The 19736-nt window shown below is 41.8% G+C and overlaps 1 pseudogene; it reads left to right on the top strand.

Annotated features, from left to right (window-relative positions):
* The first annotated feature begins 413 nt into the window (after positions 1-413).
* The window catches only part of LOC103652499 (uncharacterized), a 44877-nt pseudogene continuing 25554 nt past the window's right edge, over positions 414-19736 (top strand).

The following is a 19736-nucleotide window of genomic DNA, read 5'->3' as shown; positions in this document are numbered from 1 at the left end:
GATCCTTGGGAGAGGCGTGAATCTTCCGGGGTCGGCTGTCTTTGCCCGAGGTCGGGCTCGGGCGAGGCGGGATCGTGTCCTTTGAGCGGAGCCTTGGCCTGAATCGCGCCCATCAGGCCTTCGCAGCTTTGTGCTGATGGGGTTTACCAGCTGAGATTAGGAGTCTTGGGGGTACCCCTAATTATGGTCCTCGACACATCCCCAACCACCCCTATCTCTCCTCCTCTCGCTCGACTCACACGAAGCCTACCGGCACTAGCCCCGGCCCCCGACGCCTCCACGCACCACAGTGCCCCCTCGCCCGCCGTCGTCATGCTCAAGCACCGCCTGCGGATCGACGTCGGCATTAGCCATGTGGCGTCCCTCTTTTGCTGCCGCTCAAGTGCCAACCACCACAAACGCAGCACCAGGCGATGGTCGTGGGTGACCGCAATGGGTCCATGGCGCGGGCCTCGACGGCCACGGCGGACGAGGAGATGACACACGTGTTCCGCGAGTTTGATGTAAACGGTGACGGGCGGATCTCATGGTCGGAGCTCGCGACGCTGTTCGTGAGCCCGCGGTTTCATCCCACCTCCGCCTTGGCGCATCTTCTTCCACTACCCTTTCACTCTAGCCTCCACCACCACATCCCAACTCAAGGTACATCCTAGCCAGCCCTCACTCTTGTATCTCACGCGCTATCTTGCTTTCTCTAATGTTTTTGCTTTGGGTTGGCATTGCGACAGTGCGATCGTGCCTGACCTCGGCTCTCCGAAGGGCCCACACCCGCCTTCTACACCATCGTTGTCACGAACAAGCCTGTTTTGTTTGCCAATGACAAGGTCGACGAGGTTAGCTCCACTAAGGCACCTATAGGAGAACTGCTGTCATGAGGCGTCCCCATCCTCGGATGACGGTGGTCTGAATGCGCCATGTTGCTGACGTTCTGAGTACCGGGTACCAACAAAGATTTATTCGCCTTTCTATTCCACTGCGTGTCACCTTTGAATGCTACAATGATTAACTCTTATGTGAAACTAAATCAAAGTAAAATGCATTTCTATCTGAAACTAAACTAAAGAAAAAATCTTTTCTATCCGACGGAAAGGCGATGGGCTCAATTTGACAATATAACTACATCTGGGTAAAATAGCAACAGTTGTGTTTGTCTCATTGTTGAAATAATAAGTAATAGCTAAGGGCTAAGGCCATCTAAAAGGGGAGGGTGCGCATGGTTTTGGCATAGATCATAATTCAAAATTGAGTTTTGGCAATGATTCCTGTTTTTTTAAAACATGGTGTATCATGCTTACAATGTAGTACATGACCATAGTATTTGTGGAATGCTTAGAAACAAATTGCCTTTAGCATATGCTTTTTTAAAATGTTTAAGAAGGAACCAAACACAACTTGTGCAATGGTCATATGTCATTTGTTTAAAATTGTTACAAATCTATGTACTAGGACTTTCCAAATGAAGAAGCAAAATTTTGTTTCTGAACGCATCAACGCATTTCATAGTACAGTAGAGGCTAAGGATGATGAATTTACTTATACACCTTATTAAGTTGGCAAAGGACTAGGTGTTCATTGGTTCATGTGTTTCTGAACACTTCAATGCATTTCATAGTATAGTTGAAAGTCGCCTAGAGGGGGGTGAATAGGGCGAATCTGAAATTTATAAACTTAAGCACAACTACAAGCCGAGGTTAGCGTTAGAATTAAAATCGAGTCCGAGAGAGAGGGCAAAAACAAATCACAAGCAAATAAAGAGTGTGACTCGGTGATTTGTTTTATCGAGGTTCGTTTCTTGCAAACCTACTCCCCGTTGAGGTGGTCACAAAGACCGGGTCTCTTTCAACCCTTTCCCTCTCTTAAACGGTCACTTAAACCGAGTGAGCTTCTCTTCTCAATCAAACGGGACACTAAGTCCCCACAAGGACCACCACACAATTGGTGTCTCTTGCCTTGGTTACAATTGAGTTGATCACAAGAAAGAATAAGAAAGAAAAGAAGCAATCCAAGCGCAAGAGCTCAAATGAACACAAGTCACTATTTGATTGGGAATGATCTTTGGACTTGGGAGAGGATTTGATCTCTTTGGTGTGTCTTGAATTGAATGCTATAGCTCTTGTAAGGTGTAGGAAGTCTGAAAACTTGGATGCAATGAATGGTGGGTGGTTGGGGGTATTTATAGCCCCAACCACCAAAGTAGCCATTGGTGGAGGCTGCTGTCGACGGGCGCACCGGACAGTCCGGTGCACCACCGGACACTGTCCGGTGCGCCAGCCACGTCACGCGACCGTTAGGGTTCGACTGTTGGAGCTTCTGGGTCACCAGACAGTCCGGTGGTGCACCGGACAGTCACTGTGCACTGTCCGGTGCGCCTTCTGGCGCTGCTCTGACTCTGTCGCGCACTGTAGCGCATTGAATGCGTTTTGCAGATGACCGTTGGTGCGAAGTAGCCGTTGCTCCACTGGCACACCGGACAGTCCGGTGCTACACCGGACAGTCCGGTGAATTATAGCGGAGCGGCTCCCAGAATTCCTGAAGGTGAGCAGTTCGAGGTTGGGTTCCCTGGTGCACCGGACACTGTCCGGTGGTGCACCGGACAGTCCGATGCGCCAGACCAGGGCACACTTCGGTTGTCTTTTGCTCCCTTTGTTTGAACCCTTTCTTTTGATTTGTATTGGTTTGTTGTGAACCTTTGGCACCTGTAGAACATATTTTCTAGAGCAAACTAGTTAGTCCAATAATTTGTGTTGGGCAATTCAACCACCAAAATTCTTATTGGAAAAGGTTTGACCCTATTTCCCTTTCAATCTCCCCCTTTTTGGTGATTGATGCCAACACAAACCAAAGCATATATAAAAGTGCAGTTTGAACTAGTTTGCATAATGTAAGTGCAAAGGTTGCTTGGAGTTGAAACCAATATACTTATCTCAATAGATGTGCATGGATGGTTTTCTTCTTTATTGAAATTTTGGACCACATTTGCACCACAGGTTTTGGTTTTTGCAAATCCTTTGTAAAATTCTTTTCAAAATTATTTTGCAAATAATCAAAAGTATAAGAATAAGATTGAAGAAAGCATTTTTAAGATTTGAAATTTTCTCCCCCTGTCTCAAATGCTTTTCCTTTGACTAACACAAAACTCCCCTAAATAAAATTCTCCTCTTAGTGTTCAAGAGGGTTTTGCAATTTTTGAAGATACTACTTTCTCCCCCTTTTGAACACAATAAGATATCAAATTGAAAACTTCATTTTTAAATTAGGTGGTGGTGCAGTCCTTTTGCTTTGGGCTCATACTTTCTCCCCCTTTGGCATGAATCGCCAAAAACGGATACTTGTGAGTGAGATATAAGCCATTATTCAAACTTTCTCCCTCTTTGGCAAACAAAAATATGAGTGAAGATTATACCAAAGTGGAGAACGAAGCGGAGTACCGGCAAATTGTGATACCCAATTTTCTGAAAAGAAGTTAAATGTATTTTTTTTCCTTTTCTTTCGTGATCTGTGTAGTTGGGGTTTGAGTTTTTTAGGAAGCATTCACCAATAAAACAGTAGAATACTTGTTGGATTTGTGCGTTGGGGTCGGGAGCAGACGTGAGAGCGAGTTTGGGCCGTGGATCTTGATCCGGCGGTGGGGAGCCCATTAGTTTCCCCCCTAAACCCTAGCCGCCCCTCCCTCTCACTCCCCCACCCCTTTGGCCGCCCCTCCCCTCTCTCTTCCACTCTTGCAGCCGCCCCAATCCCTCTTCTTCTTCCCCAAGTGATTGCAGCGCCATCCCTCAACCCTAGCCCCCCTCCCCACCTCTTCCTCTCCAAGGTGGAGCCTCCCCACTTGGTGTCCGTCGTGTGGGTGCGAGTCTTCCATGGGAGTTTGGAGGGAGGAAGAAGGAAGAAAAGAAGGAGGAAAGGAGGAACCCAAGGTGATTTTCATGATCATTTTGTTGTATTTGTGCTGCAATCCAATTGGTTACATGTTTACCTATGCGATTTGGTAGAGGTGTTGTCCAGAAATTTAGTGGGTGGACGAACAGCAGTAATTCTATAGATTTCTGGGAATTTTTCGTGGGCAATTAGTAGGGATCAGTGGGAGAATCATGTAGAGCTTTGTCATACCTTTCCAACGAGTACTTATGCGCTCGATTTGGAGTTATAATTTAGGAGATATCGTTGTTTGAATCCGGTTATGTTGCTGTCCAAAAAACAGATTTTCAGGTGGGTGAACAGCAGTAGTATTAGCAGTTTCTGGGAATTTTTCGTGGGTAATTAGTGTTAACCAGTATGATAATGATGTAGGGCTTTGTCTTATCTTTCCAATAAGTACTTATGTGCTTGATTTAGAATTATATTTTAAAAGATATCGCTGTTTGAATCCGGGTATGTCGCTGTCCAAAAGACAAAAAAACAGATTACAGGGTTCATCTTGTGGACTGTTTTGGGCTAATTAGATGTTGGAATTTAATTATAAATTGTATACAAAACTTGTGGGGAATTTCATGTAGATGTCTCTGGAGTTTTTGTTTGTTACCACTGCTGTCATAATTTTAAAGTTATAAATTTATTAAGCAGCGCCGCTGCAGTTTGGTGGGTGTGGGGAGAGATGTAACCCGCGGCGGGGTTTGAGTTTGTGCGTAGGTGCGACGTCGTTTATGAGCCTGATTATGTGAAATTGGTGCACTAAGTTGTGTGTCAAAAACAGGTGGTGGACTTCCGGATCGTACTTAGGGATTTGCCCGAACTTCCGGTAAAGGCAAGTAAATACAGTGGTGGTTGCTACCGTTTGGGTTGCATCCTATTCCCTGACATTGAGTATGCATAAGTTTTAATTATGTTAATCATTGAATTCTATGATGAAGTTTATTTGTTTGGAAGTATTAATTCTCAATTGTCTAATATTGTGGATGATCATAATTTGGTAATGATATATGTGGTTGATTCCCATCTTGGATGAAGTGAAGTATTTTTTGAATCACGTTATATGAAGTGTTGTAGGCATGACATGCTCATCGCATCATCCATCTTGCATTTTGAAGTTATGTCGTGATCTTATGGTCCGACCGTACTGGTACTTTTTTAGCATCGTACGTTGCCCGAGGAGGGGTACGATGCGGCTTCATATCCTTAGAGGTATGAAGGCAGAAGTCATCCTTGCATTTGCAGACATTTGCACTCATGAGGTATATATGAAGTGTGACATTACTATGTTACTATTGTGGTTTCTACCTGCGAGGTGTGGTGACTAGGTGTGTTGTACGTTGTATACGTGCTGCACCTTCGTAATAAGAAGGTTGTGGAATCAAGTGGTGGTAAAACAATGTTCTTATGTGGTTAAACAGTTTGATATTATTTTACTTGCTGAGATGTGTCATCTCACTCTTGCATTACTCAATGCAGGTACTTGATACATGTTGGGAATGAGGGGAGTAGCAGCACGTCCAATTTCACTCTCACAATAACGCTGCCCAGGCGCAGCCATGATTTAATTAGAAACTTATTGTCAAAGGAAGTTTGTTTTTTTAACTAGTCGTGCGCACTAGTTAATTCACTTCATGTCATATGTTTAACTTCTCTTTGCTAGCCGATTAATAATACTTAGTATGTTTTTGTCATGATATATGTTTAAACACTGTTGCCCCCTCATTTATGCAATTTTGCAAGGGGGATGCTGCCGAAATTTTATATATAGATGTCAGAAGTGTTGTTTAGTAGCATTCCGGGGTGTTGGTGGACCCCGGGGTGTTACAGTTGGTATCAGAGGATAGGCTTTAGATTCTACGCAATTTGAAGATAAATTTGACACACTTGCACATATAGGAATGGTATAGGTTCGTATCTCTTTCATATTAGTATTTTATTGTATAGATGACTAGAACTTCCTTACTCCAAATCCCTTTATGGTTTGATGGGGTATGTCGTTAACGACGTAATGCTTGATATGGTTGTTATTTCTATTTAGTATTGGTTTCTTGATGTGGTTGTTATTGAAGATATTATGCAAGTGAAGCTACTAATGTACTTGTTTTATATACATATCGTCATGATGTTTTTTTTGGGATGCAATGTTTTCAAATCTCTGAGCTATTACCATCATATATTTCTATATGCTTGACTGTGGATGTTTTTTTCCCAAAAGGATTCTTGGGATCTTGTACTTATAGGACCAATTGTTTATTGAGCTTGTGTATAGTGGGTCTAATCCGACTTGGTGTAGTGTGAAAACACTATATAATGTAGTTTTATGGTGTTGTTGAGTTTGATTGACTGTTGGGTTACAACCCAACTTATCAATGTAATATTTCCATGGGTGCAATGCTTTGCGCCTCACTTTTTTAGGCTAGTGTGGCTACTTGCTAACTTGATCTTAGTATAAAATTGGTTTGTCTCTATAGAGCAGATGCAACGTTGTAATGTCTATGAAATCTTTAGACTGGTAGAACTCGAGTGAATTTGTGACATGACGTAGATTGATAAGTCCAACCATGTCTACCTGATAGGTTTTCTTATTATGTGCAACCTTATTTTTAACAATAAATAGGGTGGTTTCAAGTGGATTTTACGTCGTGCATGTTTTCCTTCTATGGCTTGTTTCAATAGCCATTAAGGCTATGCATATTTTTTTAGTTGTTGCAGGCTAGTCATGTGGGCGATATTGACAACCCGTTTTATATTTTTTTATTTGCCAACATTGTATGGCAGTTTGATTTTTATGAGCAATTTCTCTATGCATGCTTGTTGAATCATTATTTGGACCGCTTTATCTTAAACGAAGTCAATGCTTAACTGGGAGTTGCTTATGTTTGTTAGTCATCGATCTCTTTAATGATGGGGTTGTTGCATCGGATTGAGATTTTTCTTATATGAATGATGGTTTGATAGATCATGTATGTCTACTACTTTGAATGCATCCTGTGATATCACTAAGTACAAATTGTTCAAGTGCAGTAATAGTAGGTTTTGTTGTATGTGAGGTTAATCAAGGTAGTTTGGTTATGTGGATTGTCTTATTGACGTCCAATTACTCCTGTTGAGCATAGTATCGTGTTATTATTTTAGTATTGAAAGTAATATTTATGAAGCTTTTGCATGAGTCTGTGTCAAGAAGTACATTAGTTTTTCTTGTTATCCCTCCATTGCTTTATGAGTTTTGCAAATTTTATCTCTTTTGAGAGGAGGAAAAGACGTTACATGACATGAGCACCATTTGCTTCGCGTCAACAGAATAGTTGTGGAGAGCTCTAATAGTTGGATTCTAGTGTAATAACAACCATGTTTTATAGTGCTAGAGACGGGTATGTCAGGTGTTTCATACATTGTCGATACATGGATGTTTGACCTTAGTGGCATTAACAAATGAGGTTGTTGAATTCGTTGATTGTGGTGCTTAGTGTTCTAACCTATTAGGTAAAGTGTTGCTTAAAGGCTTTAGGGAGTTGCATCCCCATTTGGTAGTGGAAAATCCTAATGTTGGTCGCACCTGCCAATGCCTTGGGTTTTATTTTATATTGTTTTTTTATTATGGGTAAGGTGTTGTTTTGTTTTGGGAGTCATTTTAAATTAGTTGGAGGCTGAATCAGGCTTCACTTATCTAGAATGTTTTGTAGTAGGTTTCTTCATCTTTGCATAGGATGCTCAATCACCCAGTTTGGTCTAAACATTTGAGAGTTATGGGTTTCCTATAGCAGCCTTAATTTTGTACGGAAGTATAGACATTGAATACGGTAAATTTTGGGTTTTGTTGGATTATGAAAGTTTTAGTAATTTCATGATCTTCCCAAAGAGTATTGGTTTGTAATTTTCATTGCATATAATTGGAGTTAGGCTACTCTGAAGTTGTTGCACCGTTGTGTCTGAACTTTAGGTGTCGTTAAAACCACTAATAAATTGACCGTGTTTTGATAGTTTCAGAGCCCAAATTTGGGAATTCTCTTTAAGAAAAACTTTTAGTTTTTCTTAGTACCTTTTAATGGGTATTTACTTGTAATTGTCTGTTAAATAGATTGGGAGAGGTGGTTGTCCGGATATAAGTCGAATCTCTGATGTGCAGTATCTCAGGCTGAGTTTAGCTGTAGGTCATGCAGAGTTGAGGGCTATAAAGATAAATTTGGGTGGAACTTTATTGCAAAAGTCGTGGACAATTTCCAAACTTTTCCAACGCGTGTTCGTTGTAGTTTTAAGTTGAGTATAGCAGGAGTTATAGTATTTTGAATTTTAGTTGTCCATTGTTTCTAACCTATCAGTTTTGCAACAAAGCAGTTGCATTATTTTATCGGTTTGGAAACCAATTCTGAGACACTCATTATAATAAAAGTTTTAGGGAATGTTATAATCTTTTCAATGAGTTTATATTTGTAAAATTTTGTTAGATGCAGAGAGTTTTGAGGTTTTGAATTTATGGGTCATGTTCCGTCAGGTTCTGGTGGCAGATCATGTATGTCACCTTACAAGTCAAATTAAAAAAATGGAGATAAAAAAAACTTTGTTTATCCTTTGAATACAAAAGTTGTAGGTCATGAAGTTTAGATGATTTTACAATATTTCTTTGTTATCATTGCTTTTATAGTGAAAGAGGTAGAGACAGAATGAGCATTTGTGCTGTTGATTGTCAATTTTCTATTTAGGGATATTTCTTTGGGAGATTGGTTTAGTTATGGTGAGCTCTTTCGCAATCCATGTTAATTATGTTGTATGGTGGGAGGGAATAGATGTAGTGGTTGTGATAGTTATCTTGTTATTGGATATGTGGAGCGTGGGCTAAAACAGAGAGATAGCGAGGGATATTTGAATAGGCCAGTACGTATTGTTGTGAAGCCATGTTTTCTGGTCTTGGCGTGTTTGCGTAAGTATGAAATAGTTACGTCGTGTGAAGTCTAGGTGGAGATGCAGATTGTCTGAGTTATTGGATGGATATATGGGCAGGCATAGTATACTTAAATTGATTCTTGCTTGCATGATGTGAGATCAGGCTTAAAATGATTTAAAAAGTAAGCATATTGCTTCTACCCTTATGTTGGCTCTAAGTGTCTCGTAATGAAGAACCTAAAGTTATTAGTCCTTCGATGAACGCTTAATCTTAGAAGAGTATAGAACCTGAATAAATCTATTGCTTGTTGTTTGGGACTACATGACCAGTTTTGGTTATGCCGCTAGTTCAATGAATTACACCATGTTTTCGGTAGAGGTGTTGTATATAAAAAGTTGTAGCCAACTTCTTTATCTTACTTGTGTAAAATTTCATGACCATAGGTCTAGTAGTTTGGGAGTTATGATTTTCTCAAGTCTAGTCTTGGAATCTGTCCAGATTCTGTACAGATTTCAAAACTGACCTTGTTTGCCCAAGTTAAACTTCGAATCAGTTCTTATAAATTATAAAGAAGTGGTAGTACTTTCCTTAAGATTTCCAACAAATTTTGGATCACCCTTTTTGGTGACCTATAAGTTAAGCTACATCTGTTTTAATTGGAATCTTTGAATCTGTCCAAATTTGGACAGCAAAGCCTTTCTTATGTCTTTTGATCTTGATATGCATTGAATTAACCTGATAGGTTTATAAATGAAATATAGACAATTTTACTGGCTTTCTAAAAAGTCTAGGAGCGCCTGAATGGGATGACTGAGACTCCAATTATGGATTTTTGAAGTGAGTAGTTGAATTCTGTTCAAGTCTGGACAAAATTTACGTTTCGCATTGTTTGGCCTTTCTAAGTGTCAAATCTTGTGGTGATGATAATACCAAGGGTATAGTGGACTTTGTAAGCTTTCCATAAAGTCCTAGTTTACTTCTATTGGATGCATATTTTGTGAGTTATGAGGAAAACAAATAACCGTTGTGCTGCTGTCTAGAAATATGCAAGCATTAAATTGATCTTTTGAAGTTACTCTTGTTTGGATAGGTTTGGTTTAGGCTATTTGAGCACTGTATGTATTACATTCATATATATATTTATTGAAGTACTTGCATGTGTCAATGTTGATTTGGTGTCAGGAAAGCTTTGTCCGAGTTATATAGGACCGTCTACTATCTTAGCCCGAGTTGGCAGCTTGGCTTAGCACCTACAATTGTCGGAGTCTATGATCAGAGTACACCATGTATTCCATGTCTTTATGTTGAGGAAGTATTTGCGGAATCCAGACCATCAAATCGAGCTAGAGCCGATTCCTGTGTAGCAAGACCAGACTCTAGAGTGTCGTCTGCTACGTATCTTAGAATCCTAGGAGCTTGAGGAGCTGATGCGGCAGAAGTACCCGAACCTTTCTTTATGTGTGATTCATTAATCTTTCCTTGTCGTTCCGATAGAAGCGTCGGAATTCGAGGTCGAATTCTTTTTAAGGGGGTAGAGTGTGATACCCAATTTTCTGAAAAGAAGTTAAATGTATTTTTTTCCTTTTCTTTCGTGATCTGCGTAGTTGGGGTTTGAGTTTTTTAGGAAGCATTCACCAATAAAACAGTAGAATACTTGTTGGATTTGTGCGTTGGGGTCGGGAGCAGACGTGAGAGCGAGTTTGGGCCGTGGATCTTGATCCGGCGGTGGGGAGCCCATTAGTTTCCCCCCTAAACCCTAGCCACCCCCTCCCTCTCACTCCCCCACCCCTTTGGCCGTCCCTCCCCTCTCTCTTCCACTCTTGCAGCCGCCCCAATCCCTCTCCTTCTTCCCCAAGTGATTGCAGCGCCATCCCTCAACCCTAGCCCCCCTCCCCACCTCTTCCTCTCCAAGGTGGAGCCTCCCCACTTGGTGTCCGTCGTGTGGGTGCGAGTCTTCCATGGGAGTTTGGAGGGAGGAAGAAGGAAGAAAAGAAGGAGGAAAGGAGGAACCCAAGGTGATTTTCATGATCATTTTGTTGTATTTGTGCTGCAATCCAATTGGTTACATGTTTACCTATGCGATTTGGTAGAGGTCCTGTCCAGAAATTTAGTGGGTGGACGAACAGCAGTAGTTCTAGGGATTTCTGGGAATTTTTCGTGGGCAATTAGTAGGGATCAGTGGGAGAATCATGTAGAGCTTTGTCATACCTTTCCAACGAGTACTTATGCGCTCGATTTGGAGTTATAATTTAGGAGATATCGTTGTTTGAATCCGGTTATGTTGCTGTCCAAAAAAACAGATTTTCAGGTGGGTGAACAGCAGTAGTATTAGCAGTTTCTGGGAATTTTTCGTGGGTAATTAGTGTTAACCAGTATGATAATGATGTAGGGCTTTGTCTTATCTTTCCAATAAGTACTTATGTGCTTGATTTAGAATTATATTTTAAAAGATATCGCTGTTTGAATCCGGGTATGTCGCTGTCCAAAAGACAAAAAACAGATTACAGGGTTCATCTTGTAGACTGTTTTGGGCTAATTAGATGTTGGAATTTAATTATAAATTGTATACAAAACTTGTGGGGAATTTCATGTAGATGCCTCTGGAGTTTTTGTTTGTTACCACTGCTGTCATAATTTTAAAGTTATAAATTTATTAAGCAGCGCCGCTGCAGTTTGGTGGGTGTGGGGAGAGATGTCACCCGCGGCGGGGTTTGAGTTTGTGCGTAGGTGCGACATCGTTTATGAGCCTGATTATGTGAAATTGGTGCACTAAGTTGTGTGTCAAAAACAGGTGGTGGACTTCCGGATCGTACTTAGGGATTTGCCCGAACTTCCGGTAAAGGCAAGTAAATACAGTGGTGGTTGCTACCGTTTGGGTTGCATCCTATTCCCTGACATTGAGTATGCATAAGTTTTAATTATGTTAATCATTGAATTCTATGATGAAGTTTATTTGTTTGGAAGTATTAATTCTCAATTGTCTAATATTGTGGATGATCATAATTTGGTAATGATATATGTGGTTGATTCCCATCTTGGATGAAGTGAAGTATTTTTTGAATCACGTTATATGAAGTGTTGTAGGCATGACATGCTCATCGCATCATCCATCTTGCATTTTGAAGTTATGTCGTGATCTTATGGTCCGACCGTACCGGTACTTTTTTAGCATCGTACGTTGCCCGAGGAGGGGTACGATGCGGCTTCATATCCTTAGAGGTATGAAGGCAGAAGTCATCCTTGCATTTGCAGACATTTGCACTCATGAGGTATATATGAAGTGTGACATTACTATGTTACTATTGTGGTTTCTACCTGCGAGGTGTGGTGACTAGGTGTGTTGTACATTGTATACGTGCTGCACCTTCGTAATAAGAAGGTTGTGGAATCAAGTGGTGGTAAAACAATGTTCTTATGTGGTTAAACAGTTTGATATTATTTTACTTGCTGAGATGTGTCATCTCACTCTTGCATTACTCAATGCAGGTACTTGATACATGTTGGGAATGAGGGGAGTAGCAGCACGTCCACTTTCACTCTCACAATAACGCTGCCCAGGCGCAGCCATGATTTAATTAGAAACTTATTGTCAAAGGAAGTTTGTTTTTTTAACTAGTCGTGCGCACTAGTTAATTCACTTCATGTCGTATGTTTAACTTCTCTTTGGTAGCCGATTAATAATACTTAGTATGTTTTTGTCATGATATATGTTTATACACTGTTGCCCCCTCATTTATGCAATTTTGCAAGGGGGATGCTGCCGAAATTTTATATATAGATGTCAGAAGTGTTGTTTATTAGCATTCCGGGGTGTTGGTGGACCCCGGGGTGTTACACAAATATAATTGAAGTTGAGTGGAAGCGCCTTCTTTGCCGAAAACTCCATTTCCTTTCAATATGTATGACTAAGCATAAGATGACACTTGCAAAACACATTAGTCATAGACATAAAAGAGATATGATCAAAGGTATAAAAGTGAGCTATGTGTGCAAAGAATCAATCAAAATTCCTAGAATCAAGAATATTTAGCTCATTCCTAAGTTTGGTAAAGGATTGCTCATCTAAAGGCTTGGTAAAGATATCGACAGTTGGTCCTTGGTGTTTATATAGGCTATCTCGATATCCCCCTTTTGTTGGTGATCTCTCAGAAAGTGATACCGAATGGCTATGTGCTTAGTGCGGCTGTGTTCAACGGGATTATCCGCCATGCGGATTGCACTCTCATTGTCACATAGGAGAGGGACTTTGCTAAACTTGTAGCCATAGTCCCTAAGGGTTTGCCTCATCCAAAGCAATTGCGCGCAACAATGGCCTGCGGCAATATACTCGGCTTCGGCGGTAGAAAGAGCTACTGAGTTTTGTTTCTTTGAAGCCCAAGACACCAGGGATCTTCCCAGAAACTGACAAGTCCCTGATGTGCTCTTCGTATTAATCTTACACCCTGCCCAATCAACATCGGAATATCCTAATAAATCAAATAAGGATCCCTTGGGGTACCAAAGACCAAACTTAGGTGTATAAACTAAATATCTCATGATTCGTTTCACGGCCCTAAGATGAACTTCCTTAGGGTCGGCTTGGAACCTTGCACACATGCATACAGAAAGCATAATGTCCGGTCGAGATGCACATAAATAGAGTAAAGATCCTATCATCTACCGGTATACCTTTTGATCTACAGATTTACCTCCCGTGTCGAGGTCGAGATGCCCATTGGTTCCCATGGGTGTCTTGATGGGCTTGGCATCCTTCATTCCAAACTTGGTGAGATTATCTTGAATATACTTTGTTTGGCTGATGAAGGTGCCCTCTTGGAGTTGCTTGACTTGAAATCCTAAGAAATACTTCAACTCCCCCGTCATAGACATCTCGAATTTTTGAATCATGATCCTACTAAACTCTTCACAAATAGATTTGTTAGTAGACCCAAATATGATATCATCAACATAAATTTGGCATACAAACAAATCATTCTCAATGGTTTTAGTGAATAAAGTAGGATCGACCTTTCCGACTTTGAAGCCATTAGTGATAAGAAAATCTCTTAGGCATTCATACCATGCTCTTGGGGCTTGTTTGAGCCCATAAAGCGCCTTAGAGAGTTTGTAAATATGGTTAGGATACTCACTATCTTCAAAGCCGGGAGGTTGCTCAACATAGACCTCTTCCTTGATAGGTCCGTTGAGGAAGGCACTCTTCACGTCCATTTGGTAGAGCTTAAAGTCATGGTGAGTAACATAGGCAAGTAATATTCGAATTGACTCAAGCCTAGCTACGGGTGCATAGATTTCACCGAAATCCAAACCTTCGACTTGTGAATACCATTTGGCCACAAGTCGTGCCTTGTTCCTTGTCACCACACCATGCTCGTCTTGTTTGTTGCGGAAAACCCACTTGGTTCCTACAACATTTTGGTTAGGACGTGGAACTAAATGCCATACCTCATTTCTCTTGAAGTTGTTGAGCTCCTCTTGCATTGCCAGCACCTAATCCGAATCTTGAAGTGCTTCCTCTACCCTGTGTGGTTCAATAGAGGAAACAAAAGAGTAGTGTTCACAAAAATGAGCAACACGATATCGAGTGGTTACCCCTTTATGAATATCTCCTAGGATGGTGTTCACGGGGTGATCTCGTTGGATTGCTTGGTGAACTCTTGGGTGTGGCGGCCTTGGAACTTGCTCATCCTCTTTGTCTTGATCATTTGCATCTCCCCCTTGATCATTGTCGTCTTCTTGAGGTGTCTCATCTTCTTGATCTTCTTCTTCATCATCTTGAGCCTCATCCTCATCTTGAGTTGGTGGAGATGCTTGCATGGAGGAGGATGGTTGATCTTGTGCTTGAATGGGCTTTTCGGATTCCTTAGGACACACATCCCCAATGGACATGTTCCTTAGCGCAACGCACGGAGCCTCTTCATCATCTAATTCATCAAGATCAACTTGCTCCACTTGGGAGCCGTTAGTCTCATCAAACACAATGTCACAAGAAACTTCAACTAGTCCAGTGGACTTGTTAAAGACTCTATATGCCCTTGTGTTTGAATCGTACCCTAGTAAAAAGCCTTCTACAGCCTTAGGAGCAAATTTTGATTTTCTACCTCTTTTAACAAGAATAAAACATTTGCTACCAAAGACTCTAAAATATGAAACATTGGGCTTTTTACCGGTGAGGAGTTCGTATGATGTCTTCTTGAGGATTCGGTGTAGATACAACCGGTTGATGGCGTAGCAGGCGGTGTTGACCGCCTCGGCCCAAAACCGATCCGAAGTCTTGTACTCATCAAGCATGGTCCTTGCCATGTACAATAAAGTTCTATTCTTCCTCTCCACTACACCATTTTGTTGAGGCGTGTAGGGAGAAGAGAACTCATGCTTGATGCCTTCCTCCTCAAGAAAACCTTCTATTTGTGAGTTCTTGAACTCCATCCCATTATCGCTTCTAATTTTCTTGATCCTCAAGGCGAACTCATTTTGAGCCCGTCTCAAGAATCCTTTCAAAGTCTCTTGGGTTTGAGATTTTTCCTGTAAAAAGAATACCCAAGTGAAGCGAGAATAATCATCCACAATAACAAGACAGTACTTACTCCCGTCGATGCTTATGTAAGTTATCGGGCCGAATAAATCCATGTGGAGTAGTTCCAGTGGCCTGTCAGTCGTCATGATGTTCTTGTGTGGATGATGAACACCAACTTGCTTCCCTGCTTGGCATGCGCTACAAATCCTGTCTTTCTCAAAATGCACATTTGTTAGTCCTAAAATGTGCTCTCCCTTTAGAAGCTTGTGAAGATTCTTCATTCCAACATGGGCTAGTCGGCGATGCCAGAGCCAACCCATGTTAGTCTTAGCGATTAAGCAAGTATCGAGTTCAGCTCTATTGAAATCAACTAAGTACAGCTGACCCTCTAATACTCCCTTAAAGGCTATTGAATCATCACTTCTTCTAAAGACAGTAACACCTATATCCGTGAAAAGACAGTTGTAACCCATTTTACATAATTGGGAAACAGAAAGCAAGTTGTAATCTAATGAGTCTACAAGAAAAACATTGGAAATGGAATGGTCAGGTGATATAGCAATTTTACCCAATCCTTTGACCAAACCTTGATTTCCATCCCCAAATGTGATAGCTCGTTGGGGATCTTGGTTTTTCTCGTAGGAGGAGAACATCTTTTTCTCTCCTGTCATATGGTTTGTGCACCCGCTGTCGATGATCCAACTTGAGCCCCCGGATGCATAAACCTACAAAACAAATTTAGTTCTTGATTTTATGTACCCAAACAGTTTTGGGTCCTTTGACATTAGATACAAGAACTTTGGGTACCCAAACACAAGTCTTTGATCCCTTGTGTTTGCCCCCAACATATTTGGCAACTACCTTGCCGGATTTGTTAGTAAGCACATAAGAAGCATCAAAAGTTTTAAATGAGACATTGTGATCATTTGATGCTTTAGGAGTCTTCTTCTTAGGCAATTTAGCATGGGTTGATTGCCTAGATCTAGATGCCTCAATCTTATACATAAAAGCATGATTAGGGCCAGAGTGAGACTTCCTAGAGTGAATTCTCCGAATTTTGTGTTCAGGATAACCGGCAGGGTATAAAATGAAACCCTCGTTATCCTGAACCATGGGAGCCTTGCCCTTAACAAAATTAGACAATCTTTTAGGCGGGGCATTAAGCTTGACATTATCTCCCTGTTGGAAGCCAATGTCATACTTAATACCAGGGTGTCTCCCACTATAGAGCATGCTTCTAGCAAATTTAAATTTCTCATTTTCTAAGTCATGCTCATTTATTTTGGCACTAAGTTGACCTATGTGATCATTTTGTTGTTTAATTAAGGCTAGGTGATCATGAATAGCATCAACATTAATATCTCTACATCTAGTGCAAATAGTAACATGCTCAACGGAAGATGTAGAGGGTTTGCAAGTATTTAATTCAACAATCTTAGCATGCAAAATATCATTCTCATCTCTAAGATTGGAAATAGAAGCATTGCAAACATCTAATTCTCTAGCCTTAGCAATTAATTTTTCATTTTCATTCTTAAGGCTAGCAAGAGAAGCATTCAATTTGTCAATCTTAGCCATTAAATTGGCATTATCATTTCTAAGACTAACAATTGAATCATCACAAACATCAAGCTTCCTAGCCTTAGCAATTAAATTGGCATTCTCATTTCTAAGGTTGGAAATTATATCATGACAAGTGCTTAGCTCACTAGTTAATTTTTCACATTTTTCTACTTCTAGAGCATAAGAATTTTTAACTTTAACATGTTTTTGTTTTCTTTAATTAGGAAGTCCTCTTGGCTATCCAAGAGTTCATCTTTATCATGGATAGCGCTAATTAATTCATTTAATTTTTCTTTTTGTTGCATGTTTAAGTTGGCAAAAAGAGTAAATAAGTCATCCTCATTGTCACTAGAATTAGCCTCATCGCTAGATGTTGCATATTTAGTTGAGGATTTTGATTTCACCTTCTTCCTTTTGTCGTCCTTTACCATGAGGCACTTGTGGCCGACATTGGGGAAGAGGAGCCCTTTGTTGACGGCGATGTTGGCGGCGTCCTCGTCGGAGGAAGAGTCAGTGGAGCTCTCGTCGGAGTCCCACTCCTGGCAAACATGGGCATCGCCGCCCTTCTTCTTGTAATACCTCTTCTTTTCTCTCCTCTTTCCCTTCTTGTCGTCGCCCCTGTCACTATCACTAGATAAAGGACATTTAGCAATGAAATGACTGGGCTTACCACATTTGTAGCACACCTTCTTGGAACGGGGCTTGTAATCTTTCCCCTTCCTTTGTTTGAGGATTTGACGGAAGCTCTTGATGATGAGCGCCATCTCCTCATTGTCGAGCTTGGAGGCGTCGATGGGGATTCTACTTGGAGTAGAATCTTCTTTCTTCTCCTTCGTTGCTTTGAATGCAACGAGTTGTGCTTCGGGTACGGAGGAGGATGCGCCTTGCTCGATGATCTTTTTGGAGCCTTTGATCATTAGTTCAAAGCTCACAAATTTACCTATCACTTTCTCGGGAGACATTAGTTTGTATCTAGGATCACCACGAATTAATTATACTTGAGTAGGATTAAGAAAAACTAGTGATCTTAGAATAACCTTGACCATCTCATGGTCATCCCATTTGGTGCTCCCGAGGTTGCGCACTTGGTTCACCAAGGTCTTGAGCCGGTTGTACATCGCTTGTGGCTCCTCCCATTGGTGAAGCATGAATCGACCGAGCTCCCCCTCGATCGTCTCTCTTTTGGTGATCTTGGTCACCTCATCTCCTTCGTGCGTCGTTTTGAGAACGTCCCAAATCTCCTTGGCGCTCTTCAATCCTTGCACCTTGTTATACTCCTCTCGACTTAGAGAGGCGAGGAGTATTGTGGTGGCTTGGGAGTTGAAGTGCCGGATTTGGGCAACTTCGTCCGAATCATAGTCCTCATCCCCTACGGATGGTACCTGTACACCAAACTCAACAACGTTCCAAATACTAGTGTGGAGTGAGGTTAGGTGATGCCTCATTTTATCACTGGACATGTTATAATCTTCACTGTCAAAAACCGGTGGTTTGCCTAGTGGAACAGAAAGTAATGGAGTACGTTTAGAAATGCGAGGGTAGTGTAGGGGAATCTTATTAAACTTCTTGCGCTCATGGTGCTTAGAAGTTACGGACGACGCGTCGGAGTCGGAGGTGAATGGTGATGACGAGTCAGTCTCGTAGTAGACCACCTTCCTCATCTTCTTTTTCTTTTCTCCACTCCGATGTGACTTGTGTGAAGGAGATTCCTTCTCCTTCCCCTTGTTGCGGGACTCTCCCGATGGAGCCTTCCCGTGGCTTGTAGCGGGCTTGTCGCCGGTCACCATCTCCTTCTTGGCGTGATCTCCCGACATCACTTCGAGCGGTTAGGCTCTAATGAAGCATCGTGCTCTGATACCAATTGAAAGTCACCTAGAGGGGGGTGAATAGGGCGAATCTAAAATTTATAAACTTAAGCACAACTACAAGCCGAGGTTAGCATTAGAATTAAAATTGAGTCCGAGAGAGAGAGAGGGCGAAAACAAATCACAAGTAAATAAAGAGTGTGACTTAGTGATTTATTTTACCGAGGTTCGGTTCTTGCAAACCTACTCCCCGTTGAGGTGGTCACAAAGATCGGGTCTCTTTCAACCCTTTCCCTCTCTCAAACGGTCACTTAGACCGAGTGAGCTTCTCTTCTCAATCAAACGGGACACTAAGTCCCCGCAAGGACCACCACACAATTGGTGTCTCTTGCCTTGGTTACAATTGAGTTGATCACAAGAAAGAATAAGAAAGAAAAGAAGCAATCCAAGCGCAAGAGCTCAAATGAACACAAGTCACTCTCACACTAGTCACTATTTGATTGGGAATGATCTTTGGACTTGGGAGAGGATTTGATCTCTTTGGTGTGTCTTGAATTGAATGCTATAGCTCTTGTAAGGTGTAGGAAGTCTAAAAACTTGGATGCAACGAATGGTGGGTGGTTGGGGTATTTATAGCCCCAACCACCAAAGTAGTCGTTGGTGGAGGCTGCTGTCGACGGGCGCACCGGACACTGTCCGGTGCGCCAGCCACGTCACGCGACCGTTAGGGTTCGACCGTTGGAGCTTCTGTCTTCTGGGTCACTGGACAGTCCGGTGGTGCACTGGACAGTCACTGTGCACTGTCCGGTGCTCCTTCTGGCACTGCTCTGACTCTGTCGCGCACTGTAGCACATTGAATGCGTTTTGCAGACAACCGTTGGCGCGAAGTAGGCGTTGCTCCGCTGGCACACCGGACAGTCTGGTGCTACACCGGACAGTCCGGTGAATTATAGCGGAGCGGCTCCCAGAATTCCCGAAGGTGAGCAGTTCGGAGTTGGGTTCCCTGGTGCACCAGACACTGTCCAGTGGTGCACCAGACACTGTCCGGTGGTGCACCGGACAG

This window comes from Zea mays, chromosome 3 (genome assembly GCF_902167145.1).
Source record: "Zea mays cultivar B73 chromosome 3, Zm-B73-REFERENCE-NAM-5.0, whole genome shotgun sequence".
Taxonomy (NCBI): Eukaryota; Viridiplantae; Streptophyta; class Magnoliopsida; order Poales; family Poaceae; genus Zea; species Zea mays.
The sequence above is the reverse complement of the archived record's forward strand: the minus strand, read 5'-3'. Positions and strand labels throughout refer to the sequence as shown.